General features: G+C 41.3%; 1 protein-coding gene across 6 annotated transcripts in view; it reads left to right on the top strand.

Annotated features, from left to right (window-relative positions):
- MBD5 (methyl-CpG binding domain protein 5) overlaps positions 1-20573 on the top strand; it is a 130304-nt gene that overhangs the window by 50852 nt on the left and 58879 nt on the right. For all 6 annotated transcript variants that reach the window (XM_071435483.1, XM_071435482.1, XM_071435486.1 and 3 more), the window contains exon 3: positions 19185-19321. The gene's annotated coding sequence lies outside the window, so the exon portion shown is untranslated. The remainder of the gene's footprint in view (positions 1-19184; positions 19322-20573) is intronic.

A 20573-nucleotide genomic window follows, 5' to 3' on the forward strand; every position in this document is an offset into this window, starting at 1 on the left:
AATGTCCCATCCATCCCTGCCCTCTGGCACTGGGAGCCATTCCCTGGCTCCTGTCCCTCCATCCCTTGTCCCCAGTCCCTCTCCAGCTCTCCTGGAGCCCCTTCAGGCCCTGCCAGGGGCTCTGAGCTCTGCCTGGATCCTTCCCTTCTCCAGGGGAACATTCCCAGCTCTCCCAGGCTGGCTCCAGAGGGGCTCCAGCCCTGCAGCAGCTCCTGGCTCCTCTGGGCTCTCTCCAGCAGCTCCAGGTTTTCCTTGTTTTGGAGGCAAATCCATCATTACTACCAGGGAAGCCTGGCCCTGCACACCTGGGAGGACAGGCAGGGTTTGCATCCGTCCATCTTTTCCACCATGGCTGGGAGCAGGTGGTGCTGACAGACACAGGCAGTGCCCTGGGCCATCCCCAGCTCCAAGCTTGCGTGGCTCTGGGCCATTCCTGAGCCAGCTGCAGAATTCCATGCTCCATCCCCCTGCAGAGCCTTGGCTGTGCTCCCCTGCTCTGGGCAGGGCCTGCTCCCACCCTGTCCTGCCCAGGCTTTGGCCTTGCCTTCTCCTCAGACAGCCTTGGCTCCCAGCGCTGCTCTCCTCAGCCTCTTTTTCCTGAATTGTCATCAAAAGCAGGAGCCCACTTCCCTTTTCTGAAGGCCTGATGTTTTTCTGAGAACAATCAATTTTCTGTCTTGCTCTCTCTTCTTTCCATATGAAAGGCTTGGAGGTTTGTGAAATCCCAAGGTGCTCTCTCTAAAGTGAGGTATAAACGAATTCTACCTTCTTAAATTTAATAAAAGGAGACCTACTTCATTTGAATTTTTTTTCTACAGAAATTATTTTAAGGATTTGGGTTAAAAAAAAAGACATTTTGCTAATGTTGCTCTTTACTATCACAACTTTTAGGAGCGTTTTAGAGCCAAATTTTCAAAGTACATTTGAAATGTAATAGATTTGATAAGTTGTTCTCTGCCTGAGCAGAAATTTTTGTACCACTTCTGCCAAGTTTTTGCAAGAAGTTTGTTTTCCATGATCCCCATTTCTCTTCCAGCTGCTCCTTCTGAAACTGAATTATGGGCTGGCATTTTGAATTTTTCCTTACACAGATATTGTAAATAAAACCAACTACAAAGGCTTTTCATTTTGAAAAATTGGAGCAGCAGGCACCCTGAACAAAAGGAAATGTTCCCAACACTCCTTTTATTGTAACCAAATTAATCAAGCTCAGAGATTTGGTTGTAATTTCAAAGTTAAACGTTTAAGTAATGCAAAACTTTTAAATCCTGCAGTCCCTCTCTCTTTAGAATTCATAACAAAATAGCAAAATTGTTACAGTTAATTTTTTTAATAGTTAATTTTTCTTAGCAAAGCTGAAGATTGGCTTCCTACAACCCCAGGAACCTGAATACCTCCAGAAAGTTTTGAGGTTCTTGGGATATCTCCAGAAAATGTTGAGGGTTTGGATTATTTCAGTCTGTGGTAGTAGAAAATGTCACATATCTCCATCCTTAGGTTTTCCTGAAATATCACAAGAAATTTCTGTGAAGTAAAAGCCACATCTTTTTGCTGAAAGGGCTACTGGTTTAAAATAATAGATAGGAGCTCCTGTCATTATTATTAATTATAAATTATATTTAAAAGAAGAATGTATAGTCTAGTACTTAAGATAAACCAAATTATTCTTTCCTGTTGAATCACCAAACCAAACCAAACTCAGATCATTGATTTTTTTGTTTTAATAATTCCTTCTGAAAAAAAAAAAAAAAGAAGCTCAAGGGCAACAAATTTAAAATGTAGCCATTAATGAAAACCTAAAAAAAACTGATTTTTTTACATGAAGATGGCCTGAAAGGTTGTGAAGGGATTATTATTTTCATTTGGTGTTTCAGTTTTGTTTTCTTTTCCCCTCCCTATCAATTCACATCCTTGGAGGGCCACAATCATGGTGAAAAATGTATGGAAATGCTTTAGGAAGGCACCATCGTTTTTGAGATTCTCAACTGGCCTTTTCCTAGAAGGATCCTAGTCCAGGGAAATGCCTGAAAATTAAAACCAGGGATGCTTTCAAAATCAAACACAGCAAGTTTCTGAAGAAAGGAGCCTCTCTTCCTCTCCAAAGCTGCACACAAAAAAGGTGCTTTTGATTTCTTACCACATTCCTGAAAAATATTCCTGAGAGGGGAAGATTCTCACCAAGGTGGGGCAGGAATTGCCGCAGTTGGCTTTGGCTCAGCCTCCCAAACTGAGTTTGGATCACTTGAAAGGATTCATCTCATTTCTTGGAGGTGGCACCTCCGAATCAGGGAAGCATTTGGGTTGGAAAAGACCTTTAAGGTCCCAGAGTCCAACCCTAACCCAACCCAGTCCACCCTCACTTTATTGGTGCCACTCTGAGAGTGGGGACAGAACAGCTCCCCCCACTCTCAGAACGGCCCAGAATTCAGGGAAGGGGAAGATGAACTCAAGTTTCTGTTGAAAAACTCATCAAAAATTAAAATATCCCCTCTTTTTTGATCAGTCCTTAATCCAGGAACTAAAGCTGTTCAGGACACAGATGCCAGTGAATTTTCCATGGCATAGGAATCTATTTGAGGTGCTTGTTGTTTAGATGTTAGAAAACAAAATGCTCTTGTTTCTGTACCACATAAATGGGAGTTCAGGGGTGAATCTCTGTGTGATTTGACAATAAAAAGTTCATCAGGAAGCAGCTCCAGGAGTGGATTCTTGGTTCATTCCTGTCCCAACGAGGGAACAGCAAAACCTGGCCACAGGTGCCCCTTCAATAAAAGGCAACAGAGGAAAATCATAAATATTATAGGTATTATAATGTGTATTTAACCTCCTCAAGATAATTCCAACACCATTTTTTTATGCTGCTAATTCTTATTTGGAAGTTTTATACCTTTGCCAGTGCAGACATTTATGCTGGTTCAGGCCTATATATATATTTATTATTTTTTCCCCTTAAGTTTTCTTTTTATCTGCAGCATAATTTCAGCACTTGAGTGGCAGCAAGTGACATTTGCAGAGGACAGATCCTGCAGGCAAATGAGCAGGTGACAGGAGGCACAATGGCACTCAGGAATAGTCTGACACGTGGGTGTTCCGACTGGAGGATCCTCTTTGTGTTCCGTGGAGTTCTCATGGAGCAGCTTGCAGTTGATATTGTATTCTCAGAGTACAGAATTCAATGTATCCCCAGCACACACAGCCTTCAGCTGGGCTTCTTTACACCTGCCTGCCTTACAACACCACCTGAAGTGCAGGAAGCTGAGTACACTGCCTCTGAGTGCTGGGTCACATTGATATGCACATGCCTTCATCAGGTTAATATTTATTACTCAGTTGCCTGTGAGCCTTGGAAAACAGTTCTTGGGAACTGCTGATGGGAGAGAAAGAGCTTTGTTCCTGTAAAGGTCACTTCAAAACTCACTGGAAACCACAAAACTTTTATCTTCCAGTGAAGCAAGTTAGCAAATCCCTGATTCAGGTGATTAAGAACTATTAATCAGGCTGCTTAAAACCAATGAAGTCAAATCATCAATATTTGACTGGTTTTTCCATGTCAGGTGTGTTATGAAGGCTGTGGGTAGCCCTGTTCTGCAGCCCTGTAAAATCCTGTAAAATCCAGCTCTTTCACAAAGTCTTCTCTTGGAAAGGATGGGGAGGGTTTAAAGGTGAGCCAGGCACCTTCCTGAGCACGAGGGTATGAAATCTGGGGGTTCCTACCAAATGTTTTTCCATAATTCAGTTGGTTTTTCTCTTTCTTAGTACTTAAAAGGCCTTTTTGTAATGCCTTTTCAGTGGAAATTATGGTTATAAACCAGTCCATACATAAAACTGATTTTTCTGATTCGTCTTAAATTGCATTTCCTTGATGATCTAAAATCTAAAATACATTTCAAGCTTTTAAAAATAGACCAGAGAAGGGGACAAGTCCCCTGACACAGATGTTTCTGCTGGAGGGCCAATGCCCTCAGATTATCATGATGGTCCCATCTAAACATATTTAAAATACAAAATTACACATTCTCCATGAATAGTTTTGATTTGGGCTGCAGGAATGTGGAGCTAAAATTCCACTTAAAGATGGTTTATAATTATGAAGGAGCAGCCTGGCTGCAGCTGCAGGGACAGGGATAAGGACAGGCTGATGAGCCCAGAGCAGGAGATGGGAATCACAAACCTGATCCCTGGAAAAACACACTCTGGGAGCCAGGTTTAATTCCCAAAGTTATAGTGATGCCTTGGGGCTGCCCTGGAGCAGGGGCTGGGCAGAGTCCCAGAATAAAGCAGGGATTCATTCCAAGCATCTCCTCCATGGATCCACCTTGGGCAGCACCAGAGCCCAGCCAGGCCTGCACCCAAGATGAACCAAAATGGCCCCAAAATGCACCAGCGCTCCCGGGCTCTGTCCCTGGGATCAGTTCTGCTCCATTTGCACCTTGCAGTTCATTGTCCCATCCCAGCTTTAGCCCCTGCAGTCCCACCCTGCTTGTTTTTCTCTCTCCAGCCCACGGGGTTTGTGCTCCTGGGCTGAGATTTGGCTCATTTGTCCTTGGTGCCCAGCTGGAGCAGGAATTGTTTTGTCTCCCTGCTCTGTGCACAGAGCTCAGCATCCCTTAAACATTGTCCCTTTTACACTAAAACAGCACAGAACCTGAAAAATAGAAAAGCCAAACCTGAGGCATCAATATTCAAGTACTTTTGTGAAGAGGGGAGTGTACCTCATCCATGAGAAAATCCTTCAAACCAGGAATGCTTTTTGGGAAACCTGTCCTGGAGTGAAGATGGGAGTGAGGGCATGGCTTGTGTGATTGTGTCTGACATCTCTGGATCTGCTCCTTGCAGGATTTGATTTCCTTCCCCAGACAGGTCCTTTTGCTGCTCTAGGCATCCAAGGAAGAGTAAGGAAGGGCTCTGGGGTGACTCTTCAGTTCCTAAAAGGGCTCCAGGAGAGCTGCAGAGGGACTGGGGACAAGGGATGGAGGGACAGGAGCCAGGGAATGGCTCCCAGTGCCAGAGGGCAGGGATGGATGGGACATTGGGAATTGGGAATTCCTGGCTGGGCTGGGATTCCCAGAGCAGCCTGGGGCAGTGGGAGGTGTCCCTGCCCATGCAGGGGTGACACTGAGGGTGGCACGGTGTGATCCTGTGGGACTGGGTGAATTTCAGAGGGCAGCCCAGTGCCTGTCCCCAGCCTTCCTGCAGCTCCCAGGCTATCGCCTTTCACAGGCCCTGCTCACAGCTCCCTGATCTTGTTTCAGAGCCTGGCACTGACACTGAGCTCAGCACAGCACCCAGAAAACTGTTTCCATATTAATTACCCATAATAGCAACAAAATGCATTTTATATAAAATTCCTCCTCTTCTGCCTCTCACCTGGATGATCCTAGAAACTTTTCCAACTTTAACCATTCTGTGATCTGGACTGAGCTATTTTCTGTGGTTTATACATACTAAATCCTGCCTAACTGTATTTTTGCTTCTTGTTGTTGCAGTGTATTATTCCTTGTGCCCCTCCCTCAGCTGTGCTTGTGCTTCAGCCTTTTCTTGCACTTCTTGCAGTAAGGAAAAATGAACCCAGTTGGGAAAAGTTTGTGCAAGGCATTTGTGTGTGAGTGATCTCCCAAGCAGGGAGCTGAGGAGCACAGCCCAGTGTCCTCCTGCTCTGGCTCTGTGGCATAAATTTGATTTATAAAGTGCTGTGTTTTTAGCTGCACTCCTGATGTGCCTTGGTTTTTATCCCCTAAATTACTGACACACACCATGTGGTAGGTTTTAAACAGATTTTTTCAGAGGCTGAAACATTTGTTAAGGTGAGGCTTGTGGTGTCCCAAAGAAACAGTTACACACCAAATTGTGAGGGAGATCAAATGGCATTTCTGTGCATTGAGAGCCTGTACTCCAGGTATGGAGTGACAGAATTCCAGCACTGCCTGTCCTCTCCCACTGTGCAGAAATTCTGGAGGAAGAGCTAAAACCATGAGTGATTTTTGGGTTCAGGTCAGGGGGATTACATTGCAGGCTGGAAGGAAAGAAGGGTCTGGCTTCCCCCTCTGTGATCAATCCCTAAATCCAGAAGGATGTAAGAAGCTGAAAGCAGTTTAGCCCCTCAGCCTGGGAAGTGAACTTGAAAAGGGGGATGAAGGGAAGGGGGGCAAGGAGAGCTTGCAAGGATTACAGACTCTTCCTTCTCAAGGAGAATAGCAGGGCTGTGCTCCTTGGAGTAAATTCTAGCTTAGATTCAAGTTCGTGGCATATCTACAATAATGGGAAATATTCTTGCTGTAGTTCCAAAAAGCTTCATTGATTAAGTTTTTTAGGGTGTTACTCTTCAAGAGTGGGAAATTTTAAAAACAATTTTCAAAAGGGAGGAAAAAAGCCCCAAACCACAACACAGAAAAGATCTGCTGGACTGACACAGTGGTAAATTTTTTGTTTAGGTGGAAATAGGAATTTATAAAATACGAATCTAGGATTGAACTGTGTGTTCTAGCAGTGAACTAAATGTGATTTAGTGATGGTAAAAAGGTGATTTTAAAGCAGACAGATTGAGGATTGTCCAGCTGGAATTGCTGAATCCTGGAGTCCTGATTCTTGATGGCAGAGCAGAAAAAGCATTTCAGTTACATGCTCAAATCACAGAATCACAAACACAGCAATGTAATGACTGAATGTCACTGTTCCATTCCTGAATTTCACTGTCCTATTCCTGAATTTCACTGTTCCATTCCTGAATTTCACTGTCCTATTCCTGAATTTCACTGTCTTATTCCTGAATTTCAGTGTTCTATTCCTGAATTTCAGTGTCCTGTTCCTGAATTTCACTGTTCTATTCCTGAATTTCACTGTTCCATTCCTGAATTTCACTGTCCTATTCCTGAATTTCACTGTCTTATTCCTGAATTTCAGTGTTCTATTCCTGAATTTCAGTGTCCTGTTCCTGAATTTCACTGTTCTATTCCTGAATTTCACTGTTCCATTCCTGAATTTCACTGTTCCATTCCTGAATTTCACTGTTCTATTCCTGAATTTCAGTGTCCTGTTCCTGAATTTCACTGTTCCATTCCTGAATTTCATTGTTACATTCCTGAATTTTGTTGCACCATTCCTGAATTTCAGTGTTCCATTCCTGCATTCTGGAAGGGCCTCTCATGCCAATTCCTGACCCTTCTGCTTTTCAGACATTTAGGTAACTCAGGTTTTGCAAGATGAGCTCTAGGACAGAGATTCCAAACCAGTTAAATTTCTTCTTACCTGTCTTTGAACTCATCTAGAAACACTGTCAATGCTGAAGCCATCCCTGCTGTTCATTTCCATAATTCTATAGCTCCAATAAAAGGTAAAAAAATAAGATTTTTAAGAAATATTGAAGGTATTCCTGATGAGGTTTTCTTGTGAAGGTCTAGAGAAAATAAGCATGAATTCTTCTATCAGTGAATCTTGATGTAACATCTGCAACTTGATGATTTAAGTTTAATAAATTACTTAATTCAGGGTTTGGCCAACAAAAGTGGGACAACCTGTGGCACATCTGGATTTATCCAAATGGATCTGGAGTTTGTCCTTGTCCACAGCAGCTCAAGGCCTGACAGTAGAAGAAAACAGAATATTTTTGAAAGCTCAGAATGCTGAGTTGATGCTCTCAAGACTAGAAAGTAAATAATACAATAAACCAAAAACCTGATCTGTGCTTCTAAAGAAAATGCACTGAAGTAGCTGAAAACCTGTGACACCTTCAAGGCACCCTTTGAACATTAGAAAAACTTGGATTTTCTTTCCTTTTCACTCCAAGGCGTGGTCTTGGTGTGGTTGAAATGCAGAGGTTGGTGATCTCCAGGGCCTGGATGGTTTTTCCTTTTGACATTTCCTAAGCACCCAATAACAAGTGGGAGGGCCTGCTGGCTGCCTAATTAGGGTGATTTAATTTTAGTAGGTGTCACATGTGGTACCTGTGGATGGATTCTGACAGGGCTACAGGACTGAAGGAGCCAAACTGTCTCCTCAGCTGTTGTTGTTTCATCAGAAAAAACCAGCTTGAGGGATCTGGGATGTGGGAGCAGAGCTCTCCTCGTGTCCCTGGCCTCCCTTGGGGTCACCCTGGGCTGTGCTGCTGCCTGCTGGCTGCCCTGGAGGTTTCCCTTCCCTGGGAAGTTCTGTGGGGGTGTTTGGGAGCAGGAAACCAACGGGAGCCGGCAGGGGCTGGGCAGGGATTCCCAAAGCTTCACATCCCACATTGCCATGGGATCATGGGCTGGCTTGGCATGGAAAGGACATTGAATCATCCCAATCCATGGGCAGCAGGGACACCTCCCACTGTGCCAGGGGGCTCCAGCCTGGCCTTGGGCACTGCCAGGGATCCAGGGCCAGCCCCAGCTGCTCTGGCAATCCCAGCCCAGCCCCTCCCCACCCTCCCAGGGAAGGTGCCAAGGCTCCCAACAGGGATTTTCCAGGAGGATCATCTCTGAAGGAATCACTCATTAGGTGGTTAAAAACAGCAGGGTTTGAAGTGTGCCAGAGAACACTTCCAGAAAGAAGTTTAGTAGCTGATAGCTTCACAATTCACATTCCAGAAAGTTCTCTGGCATCTCTGGGAATGCACCTGAGTAGCAATATGACTTTTTGCCTAAAAAATAGAAGAATATGTTAAATTGTGTTGATATTAACACCAGAAGCTACCAAAAATAAATGAGATTCTTGTTCCTTTCTGTCCCTTCCAAAAAACAAAAACTAAGCCTAGAGTTAAGTTATATCCCTGGCACTTTATTAAATTTAAAAAGGGGGAGGAAGACACATTGGCCCTGTTAGATTTTCCAGTGGTTTGAGAAAGAAAAAGTCACTTTTTATTGGAAAAAGAAAATGAGCCTTGCTTTGAGTGCTGGAAGCCCAACAGTTAAAAGTACAAGAAATCTTTTACTATTGCAAATCCTGCTCAGTTAAAGGGAATGTGGCAATTCTGAATCCTCTGTCCCAGGAAATCAGCGCTGGTTTGAAATGTGTACAAACTGAAAACAGTCTATGCCAGAACTCCTTGTGCTAGTGCCAGCTAAAAGCAAGAAAGAAAGGGGAAAAAAAATCAAATTGATGGGTTTCAAAGCTGATAATTGTGCTTGAGTGCTGTGGCTGTAAATCACTGAGTGGCTTTTCCTTGGATACAACAGTCACTGCATGTAAATGTACACATGGTGCCTTTGCAACAGCACAAAATACCTGAAATCCTCGATTCCAGTTATTAAAATACAACCTGATGCAACATTTCACCATTTGCCTTAACCTGAGATGATTCCATGAATGACAAATACCATCATGCTGAGGGAAATCAAAATTCATGCACAACATGATGGCAGAATGTGTGACCTCAACTTCAGAGCAGCACAACGTGTTAAATTATCTTGCTGTAGTTCCAAAAAGCTTCATGGATTAAGTTTTTTAGAGTGTTACTCTTGAAGAGTGGGAAATTTTAAAAACAATTTTCAATTCTGTGTGAAGAGACTTTTCAGCTTGGCTCAGCTTCTCCAAAATCTTCTCTCAAGTCCCTGCCTGTGTGTGCAATCATTTTGGGCTGGGAAAATCTTTGCAGGTGTGTTGGATGTGTTCTTAGGATGACTCCACACCCCTGGTTACATCCATGGCCCTTCCCAAATCATCTCCTGGTGCTGATCTCACAAAAATTTCAAAGTAAATGTTAAAACAAGATTCTGTTCCTCTTTATTGGTTTTATGTCTTCTGTATTCAGGAAGAGCAGCTGGAAAAGGAGCTACAAAAATGGATTTCTATCAAACTTGCTGGCAGAATTTATCCAGAGGTGCAGAAATTGTACAGAAATCCATGGAATCACAGGGTGGTTTGGGTTGGGAGAGCCTTAAAGCTGATCCCAATCCATCCCAATTCTGGTGACACCTTTCACTGTCCCAGGCTGCTCCAGGCCCCTTCCAGCCTGGCCTTGGGCACTTCCAGAGGTCCAGGGAACCCTCACACCACTAATGTTGATTCTTTTGTTTCTTATTTGTTAAGGTTGGGATTAAATGGTGAGATGATATTTTTTTGTTTGACTCATGTTTATTAGTTCTTATTTATTTTATTGTATTATTGAGTGTGAGTTCTACAGCACTTCACTCTAACAGGGTAGAAATGGAGCTGTATCTCTCTCTAGAAGGACTTTTAAGGATAAACTGTTTAGTTAAGAAATGACACCTCAATTATTTTTACTTAATAACTAACTACTCATACATTGGAATGTGGACATTTTTATCCAATTACACAAAACCACCTAAATCTAGAAAGAAGAAGGTGAAGAAGGAGCAGCCTCCACCCCAAACCCTCCACCTTGCTCTCTATCTATTCCTGTATTCTAAACCCTTAAACTCTGAGTTTCCCTCCTGTGATATCACACACTTCTATCCAAACTGCACACCCACAATCCCAGTTCCACCATTCCATTTTGGAAGCTTCCCCACGGCCCCAGGTCAATGCAGTGTTCTCCTGGGGGTCAGTGCCTGCCAGCACAGAGAGTCTGAAATTCCCAGGGTAGCAGCACAGGGGCAGCCACAGCTGCTCTGGCACCCTGTGCCAGGCTTTGAGACTTGTTCTGCAAAGCCCAGGCTGCCATTCAGGGTGTGCTTGCAACAGATTTCGAGCTTGGTGTGGGCTTGGGGTTTGGACCAAGGCAATTAATTCAATTAACAAAGCAGAAGGGATGTTTGTGCTGTCACATCAGTTGTGCCATAGTGATGTGGTTCCATCGAGTGGGGAGAACCACTGATGTAAAATATTGTGGGAAATAGGTACAATAATAGCCCTTGATGATAATTTGGAGAATGGGAGAGGACAGTGTTATTGCAGGTGAATTCATGTTTTCTGTATTTAATGTTACTTTGGACAAACAAACCAAAAGTCTCTTAGGGAAAAGCCTTGATTTTAGCTGCTCATTTTTATCTGCTGCCTAAAACACTTGAAGGGGCTGAGGAATAAACTTTTTTACCCTCCTGTGTTTACCATCATGTGCTCAGTTGGGCTGACCTGCAGCCCTAAAGGCCAAATTATTTGGTGTGTCCATCCAAAACATTTTCAGGTGTGTTTTAGGATAAATTCTTACATTGAGCAAGTTTACACCACTTTGTAGTGAAGCCCTAGTATGCAAAGTGAGCATCTGCCTGCACGAGCAGATTCTTAATTCTGGTGGCTTAGCAGAGGACATGGTTATAGTTCAGAAAAGAAATCATTCAGGAGCCTGTATCTGCCTTGTGTTGACTCTTTGTAACCTTACTTGAGATTTACTAATTCAGTCCTTCCACTAGTACCAGTTAACTGTTACCTGCAAGGACCTGGGCACTGTTATTTGAAGCTGCTAATGAAAGAGTATCAAAATAATAGGAATAATAATAATAATAATAATAATAATAATAATAATAATAATAATAATAATCACAATCGTCATCATTATAATTATTTATCTATAATATAGTCTCTATTCTATTATATATTATATATTATATATTATATATTATATATTATATATTATATATTATATATTATATATTATATATTATATATTGTTATGTGTTATATGTTATATATTATGTGTTATGTGTTATAAGTTATATATTATGTATCATATGTCATATATCATATATCATATATATCATATATTATATATTATGAGCCTGCTAAAAGCTTTGGATGGTGCCACGGAGCAGGAAACTCACCTGATGTAAAATCTGATAACTGATGATGTTAAAAGAGCCCCAAGAGGTGCACAGATCTCAGTTCATGGAAAATTAAAGATGCTCTTACTGGTTTTCAGGCTATCTTGCTATTAGGGAGAAATACTGCATTTTCAAGGAATAATTCTTGTTGTCCAAACGAAATGTTTCCATCTGTTCTCTGCAACTGAGCAGGAGCTAAAATAGGCATTTTCTGTGCTCTGGTGCCATTTGCAGAATGGCTTCATTTTGTCTTTATGCTCAAAACCACGTTTTGCTGGCATTCCCTAAGACTTTGGATGCTCAAATGAAGGTCCTGCTCCTCACACTTGCTGATCACATTCATCCAAAGAAGGGGGAAAAGTAGAATTCCAGTTTGAGGTTATTTTAGGTCCCAGTTTTGTTTAGGTTTGGTTGCCACTTTTGCACATTCACACATTCCAGCAAAGCAGATTGAAGTTTTCTCCCCTGGCACAGCGCTGCCATCACTTGAAAGGTGCTTTTAAAATCCCACCAAGTTCTTTGTGCATGGAATTACTTTCAGCCTTGAACTTTTTCAAGGTGATGGGACCATTCAGATCCTTTAAATTTGGCTTGGTTTGGATCTGCTCAAAAAACAGAGCCCAAAAATTCTGAAATACAGGAAAGGCTGATTGGAGGAGCAGCAGCTCACAGGGGTCATAAGGTAAGATAGAAGTTTCTGGGTGAAGCCATGTCCAGATGTTGTATTTCTGTTTTCTGGTGTGGAAGACAGATCCCAATACAGATCCCAATACTTGGGTGACATTCCCAGTGTTCCTGCCCCTCAAGGTCCTGGCAGATCACAACCAACTACCTGAACCTGGCATGTCCAGCTTGTTACACATCACACCAAGGCTGCTGCCCAGAATTTGGGAAGAGTTCTCTCAAAGCTGCCAGGCTGAACTCAGCTTTGCAGTGATGCCTCAGGTTTATCTTTTCAATGTTTCAGGCTCTGTGCTGCTTTAGTGTAAAAGGGACAATGTTTAAGGGATGCTGAGCTCTGTGCACAGAGCAGGGAGACAAAACAATTCCTGCTCCAGCTGGGCACCAAGGACAAATGAGCCAAATCTCAGCCCAGGAGCACAAACCCCGTGGGCTGGAGAGAGAAAAACAAGCAGGGTGGGACTGCAGGGGCTAAAGCTGGGATGGGACAATGAACTGCAAGATGCAAATGGAGCAGAACTGATCCCAGGGACAGAGCCCGGGAGCGCTCGTGCATTTTGGGGCCATTTTGGTTCATCTTGGGTGCAGCCCTGGCTGGGCTCTGGTGCTGCCCAAGGTGGATCCATGGAGGAGATGCTTGGAATGAATCCCTGCTTCATTCTGGGACTCTGCCCAGCTTAGGACACCCTTCTGAAGGCATCAGCAGGAAGCTGAAGGATCCTCACCCTCAGCTCACCATTGGTGCTGAGCTCTTGGATGGAGGTGGAATCTTCTCCTCTCCCACAGCAGTGGTGCCACAGGATCTGATTGTCCAGCAGTTCCAGCCTGATGTCATCCTGTGTCTGGTCACTCAGAATTTTAGACTTTCTGTGTTAACAGACACGACATTCAAGAAAACACTACATTCAAGCTAAAGCCATTGAAAGAACTTCCAAAATTAAACAGTAAAACTAAAATTACAAATATGTCATTTAAATAGAAATGTGTAATATCACATAGTAGAAAACATGAAATTTAAAGTGTCAAAATATAGTAATATATGTATGAAACAAAAGTTGTAAAACAAAAACTAGTCCTCCTTCTTCAACTCTTCAAGTTGAAATAGTATTATATTATTAAATTTAAAAGCCCCCATTACAAACCACAAATAATTAATTACTAAGCTAAAATAAAAATATTTTAAGTATAATTTATTAATTAAACAATTTATCCTTAAAAAACCTTATTAAAAAAACACAACTCCAGTTTTTATTTTGTTAACATAAAATATTATAGAACTCACAGTTTATAAAACTGTAATATAAATAAAAACTAATAAACATCTACATCCAAACAAAAGATACAATCTCACACATTTAATCCCAACCCCAACTAAAAGAAAAAATAAAACTAAACATCAATTCTGGAGTAATTTCAAGTTTTTCTCTCTGTCTCAGCCTCTCCTTGGGAGATGGAGTCTCTCATCTGGAAGCTCCCTTTAACCCCTTCCTGCCAGACCTTTGAATTAGGGAAGTTTGCAGGTACAGGAGAGGAAACAAAAGCTTCAGGGGTCAGAAACTTCGGTTTTTATTACACCTGAAGCCAGAAAGTGCAAAAAACAGGCTGAGAATGAAGGAACTGGGACACTTTAATTGTGGTTTCTGTGAAGGAGGAAAAATTCAGTCATTAAATTGACATTTTGCAGTTCCCTGTTCCTAGAACCATACAAAATGGTAAGGCTGTAATGTTATTGCACTTATATTTTAATTATTAAATTATTGTTATTATACTTACTAATCTAATATTTTAATTATTTTAATTATTAAATTAATATAATTTAATTCTTAAGCTAACTTAAGCGAGGCATTTAAAATTGTTCAACTTCTTGTATATTAGAAGTTCCTTTAGCTTGAAAGGGGAATTTTTTAGTCATAGAGAAAACTTAATAAAAAATAATGAAATAAAAAAGCAAATTGAGGTTTAACCAAGTTGTCTGTTGACTGCTACTGAAAGTCTTGTTCTCAGATCCTTTTCCTTTGTGTGCTCTGCTGATGTGAAAGTCCTCCAATATAACTTTAACAATCTGGAATTCAGTTATTCCTGTTGATGATTTGCTGTCAAACACTTGACACCTTTAAATCCTTGTTTTTACTGTGCTTTTCCCCAGTGACATTTGGTACATTTGTCATTAATAATATTTAATATTTTTCTTTGGCCTTAGTGCTGTTGTGATCCATATTTCTAAAAATCAGAGGAATATTTGATTATTTAGTTCCATACCTTAAAACCAGACTTCATAAAATCTCTCAAAGCTTTCTGAAAACTCATTCGGTCCTGGGCTAAATTTTGATAGAATTTTGAGCTCTATTTCTGAATAAATAAGAGAGATATTTTTAAAATGATCAAACAGATTGAAATAGTAGGGCATTTTTATATAAATATAGACTCAGGAGTGATCCAGTGTGAATTACATTAAACTCACTGGGGAACCATCCATTAACCTGAGCGAGAATAGAATCAGAATTCCAGAAACTGAATTCTGCTGGAGGAGCCCTGGGCCTGGGGATTATTCAGATAATTTCCTGATACTTTTATCAATGCATTGGGCAATTAGTTCTGCTAATTAGCAGCATCACTTTGGAAGAACTGCTTGGAGGGAGTGGAGTGACAAGGACAGAGCAGGCAGGGATGGAGCTGGAATGGAATTCCTTCTTTGTGAAAATTCATTGGGAATTTTCTCATCCTCTCCAGCTTCAGGATAATTCCAGTTGGAGCCCGAATCCAGAGCAGAGTCTCCTCTCTGCTCCATGGCAGCATCTGCCCTGCAAGAGAGTTTAAAATAATCAAGATTTGCCAGTTTTGGAGATTTGTGCCAAGAATTTTGAAGTAAAAAGTAACGGAGTTTAGAGAAGTTTATGTTATTTTCTTTGGGGAAGGATTTAATTTTAAACAATGGCATAATGTCATGTCTAAAAGAAGACACTTTATTATGTGATGATAAATTGTCATGAGGCAAAAATATAAACTGTTGGTGTGCTTGCTGCATGGAATTTCTTCTCTCCTAATGAGTTTGGAGTTGGGAGAAGAGATTCCTCTGGAAGTCCAGGTATCCTTTTCTTCTCCTCATGCTGTGGGTGTGTTTATCCAGGTCTTGGTGTGTCACAGACACATTTTATGGAAAATCCTTTCCTTAGGATCTTTTCTCCTGAGAAGCTGAGAGGCCTCAGGAGCAAAATGTACCCAATGGTTATCTGCTGCTGTGGGATGGAACAGGAACAAAATGTACCCAATGGTTATCTGTGCTGTGGGATGCAACAGGTGCATCTGGGATTGGGCTCATGGGGTTGTTTCTAATTAATGGCCAATCACAGTCCAGCTAGCTTGGACTCTCTGGTCAGTCACAAGATTTTATTATCATTCCATTTTCCTTTCTATTCCTTGCAAGCCTTCTGATGAAATCCTTCCTTCTATTCTTTTAGTATAGTTTTAATATAATATATATCATAAAATAATCAATCAGCCTTCTGAAACATGGAGTCAGATCCTCATCTCTTCCCTCGTCCTGGGACCCCTGTGAACACCACATTGGTGGAGTTGTGCACCTTGTGGAGAAAAGGGAAAAGTTCTGACCTTGGGGTCAACACAAATGTATTTATATAAAATAATCTGAGTTAGGAGATAGAAATGAAGATATTCTGGTGGGTTGAGTTAACTTTTCCTATGGAGGATGTGTTCCCTTGATGCCTCAGGTTTGGCTTTTCTATGTTTCAGGCTCTGTGCTGCTTTAGTGTAAAAGGGATAATGTTTAAGGGATGCTGAGCTCTGTGCACAGAGCAGGGAGACAAAACAATTCCTGCTCCAGCTGGGCACCAAGGACAAATGAGCCAAATCTCAGCCCAAGAGCACAAACCCCGTGGGCTGGAGAGAGAAAAACAAGCAGGGTGGGACTGCAGGGGCTAAAGCTGGGATGGGACAATGAACTGCAAGATGCAAATGGAGCAGAACTGATCCCAGGGACAGAGCCCGGGAGCGCTGGTGCATTTTGGGGCCATTTTGGTTCATCTTGGGTGCAGCCCTGGCTGGGCTCTGGTGCTGCCCAAGGTGGATCCATGGAGGAGATGCTTGGAATGAATCCCTGCTTTATTCTGGGACTCTGCCCAGCCCCTGCTCCAGGGCAGCCTGCTCAGTGTCACCAGCAGTGTGGGAGCAGCAAGGAGGGCAGGAGGAAAGAGTGGACACTGGCTGGGAGACAAATGTGACAATTGTTTCTCTTGTTTAGGTTGTTTTACCACATATCTTCACTTTTTGGGGGATATTTATATTTCCTATGATAAGGCTAAAGTAGAAACACTTGAATAGAGAACCTGAGCACCCTGACCCATGCAAGGTGGCACTGGGGAAGAGGATGGGGCTGGATGGAATTTCAGGTCCCTTCCAACCCAAACATTCTGGGATTCTGGGGTTAAAACAGCAATTATTTGTGACTATGGAGTAATAACAACTGATTTTTTACCAATTCATTCTTTTGTACTTTTAGCAACATAGGAGAAATAGGAGGAAAGGCAAATTGGCATTATACAGACCTCAGATTCTTTGTTTATCTTCTCCGCTCTCATCAGTTTCTCAGTTATCTCTATATTAAATTAAAGATCAGTGAAGGAGAAAAGTTGATTACATTTCCATTGTGAGCCAGAAAACAGCAGTGCTTGTACACCAGGTATGCAAAGGGGCTGAGGAAAACAAATGAAGTTTTCAAAATGCTGTGTTACAGATGAATGAAAATAATTTGTAAATTATTCATCAGATTTAATTCTAAGTTGTTTTGAGAAAACTGAAGTAAATTGGGACGTGTGATTGTTGAAGAGACCTTTGTTCTCCAGCCTTTACAGGTTTAAATCTTGAGAATGAACTTCTTCAAGATGTGGAGACTGTCCAAACTGCAGGGAGAGGTATCAGCTACTCAGGATTTATAGGATTGAAATATTGACTCAACTGATGGCTGATATTTTTTCCTCTTGCAAATTAAAACTCCTTTTTTTTTAATTTTTTTTTTTCCTGGAACTGGAGACACAAAAAACCAGATAATATCCCTTCTTACACCTTGTGTGCTCAAAGCAACAACCACTCAAATGACAGCATTGCCAAACCTCTGAAAAATGTTCCTTATATCTATATATCACATTTGGAAAGTAAACATGTCAGTAGCTTAGCCTTATGTATATATCACATACATAAAGGAAATGTAGCAGTGTATTTTTAACAATGGATCACAGAATTCACAGAAATGTGATGGTTTGTTGGCCTTCCAGCTGATTGCTGAATTAACTTCTCAGCAAGACCTGCCTGGTTTTGGGTGTTCCTTTGAGCTCTCACGCTGTTCACGTGCTCCATGGTGTTGTTAGGCAGTTACAGTTCATTTTCTGAAGTTCTGTTCATCTGGCCAACTTGTTGTCATACACAAGCCCAGGAAAGGCCATATGTTCCTGCAAAGGTAGCCTTGGAAGGTGGGATAGCTGCTTCTCCTTTTCCTTCTGCCATCTGTTCTGCTTTAACTTCATTTTCTCCACATGCCATGTCAAGCAAATACTCAGATAATAGATGGGAATTCTAATCAGTATGGAAGAAGGATTATTGTTGCCAACAATAGCCAGGTATCCAGATTTTTTTAGACATTTCCCTTGCTCTGTGGCGTTGTAACCCTTAACATTTAGAATTAGGAAGCTGTAAATAAATAAACATTATTTTTATTTAAACCACAAATACACTGAGATGTTCCCATGAACACAGCAGAGATTTTCAGAAATAAAAAGAGCAAACACCCTGCATTTCTCCAAGTGCCTGCTGCTCTTTCCACTTGGAGTTTCTCCTTGCTGTCCATGTGCCACCCCTTGCTGCTCCAGCCCAAGCATTCCTGCAGCCACGGGGATTAGGGGAGGATCTGGGTTAAGACTAATCCAGAGAAATACACAAATCCTGGGCTGATCCAGGAGGGACTCAGGGAGCAGGAGCACAGGCATGAGTTGTGCCCTCTGACAGAGTGAGGGACTACACCTCAGCAATTCCCCCTTTGGGAACTCCCTAAAACTCCAGGGAAATTGAGGAGTAAGGAAAAAAATCAGAGTTTTCAGGCTTTCTGCCAAGGAGACAGCAGAGCCCTGATTTAGGCCAGGCCTGAATTGAGTCTGAATTGGGGGGAAACTTTTAAATCCTGTGAGCCCTGTGCGTACTCCAAGCATAATCATGTATATAATACGTATTTTCATATTTTCACCCACTTTTTATGCTGCTTATAGGAATAAAATTAAATATAAGGCCGTGCTTAGACCGAGGTCATGATTTGCCATCACTTGTTCAAGTCACAGGATTCTGCTTGGTTTAGGGGGAAAATCTACAAGGCATTTGGGAAAAAAAAAAAAGTCTGCAAGTCTGTAACCTACTTTCAATGGTTCTAAACTACTTTGGGGGTTGTTATATTAATTTATAGAAATGTCCATGTGTGTGAGTGTATATAAAAAGAGATGTGTGTATAAATAAACAAAACTGGGCGTCTTTTTGCTATTTTAGTTCTCTGAAATTTGGTGGTGGATCTTCTCAAGAATATCTCTTTTTAAAGTCTTTTCCTCCATTCTCCAGCTGTGTGGGCTCTGTTTTTACAGCCCTAAAATCTCTACAAGTGTAAAGCAGGGGAGGATGCAGCCAGACCTGGACTGTGGGGAGCTCTCCTGCTTCTGTGTGCATGGGCAGTGAAGTCAGAGATCCTTCCAGAGGGAATCTAGGAACAATTTCCCTTTCTGCAAATCCCCCTTTAGCAAAACATCTATTTTATTGCAGGAAGAAGAGGCTTTATCACAACAAAACGGGCAAAAACCACAAAGACTTGAAGAAACAGCACTTCTCTAATTCTTCCCAAAAGTTCCCAGAAGCACCAAATCCTAAAGGATTACACCCACCAGTCTTCCTGATTTCAGGTGGGTGAATTCTCTCTCTGCCTCTCTTTCTGAATTTGGGGATTCCTGGAATGTCCAAGGCTGGGTTGGACAGGGCTTGGAGCACCCTGGCACAGTGGAAGGTGTGGGATGGGATTTATGGGATTTATTTCCCTTCCTGTTATCATGGTAGTCCTAGAGGTTGTGGGATTTTAGAGTAGTTGCTTATAGTTTAAAGTAGTTATAAGATTTTTTTGTTACAAGGTAATATATAACTTTCTAGTTCAATGAACAGTTGTTACAAGGTGTATTTTGGTTTTTTAACCTATTACTTGTACTTATTTTTACGGCATTGTGGATATTTTTATTCCATATAATGGAACAAAATGGGTTCCATATATATTCCATATAATGAGTTTTTGTTACTTTGGTACACCTACATATATGTGTGTATATATACATATATCTTCTATTACACCTGTGTATATGTGTGTATATATATATATATATCTATATTTATATATACACACATATCTATACTTCTATTACAACTGTGTATATGTGTGTATATATATATATATATATATATATATATATACATATCTATACTTCTATTACAGCTCCCAAACTCCTAGCTTACTTAATTGCAATTACAATTACTGTAATTGTCTATACAGCCACACCCCTACATTATAAACCCTTCACCATCTTATCAATAGTTTCTCACTTAAGGTATTTTTGTTCTTACAACTATAGAAATATAAGTTTATGGTTTTTCAGCTCAATGTCTGTGTATTGTATTTTTACATCAATCTAAGGTTGCAGATCAAACCCCTCAGTGTCTCTGGAAGTTTCTATTTTTCTGATTCCCACACATTCCCACCTAAACCAGTCTGGGGTTCTCTGTTTTCTCTGAAATGAAAGACAATGCAATTAATAATTATAATTTTGTGTGACTTTTTCCCTTAACAAAATAACAAACACTGTAAAGAAAATCAGACAGAACTGGATGCTCCCAAACAAAAGCTGCTGCTGTTATTTTCCAGCATGGAGCTCATGGCTCTAATTTGGAATTAACTGGTTGGGAGGAGAGGTTTTCAGTTATGCCACAGAGTAAATGAGAAAAATAACATAAGAAACAGCCAATAATCAAGTTGTTTGATTTAGAAGAAATGCATTTAAAAGCTAAAGTAAAAAGAGAACTGGCTGACTGCCACCCTCTTTTTTACTCATTTGTGACAGCACACAATTAAAAAGTTCAGTTTGTTGCTCGTACAGGAATAACAGATTTTGG

This window comes from Agelaius tricolor, unplaced genomic scaffold (assembly GCF_023055355.1).
Source record: "Agelaius tricolor isolate 1412-34295 unplaced genomic scaffold, bAgeTri1.0.p SCAF_10, whole genome shotgun sequence".
NCBI classification, from domain to species: Eukaryota; Metazoa; Chordata; class Aves; order Passeriformes; family Icteridae; genus Agelaius; species Agelaius tricolor.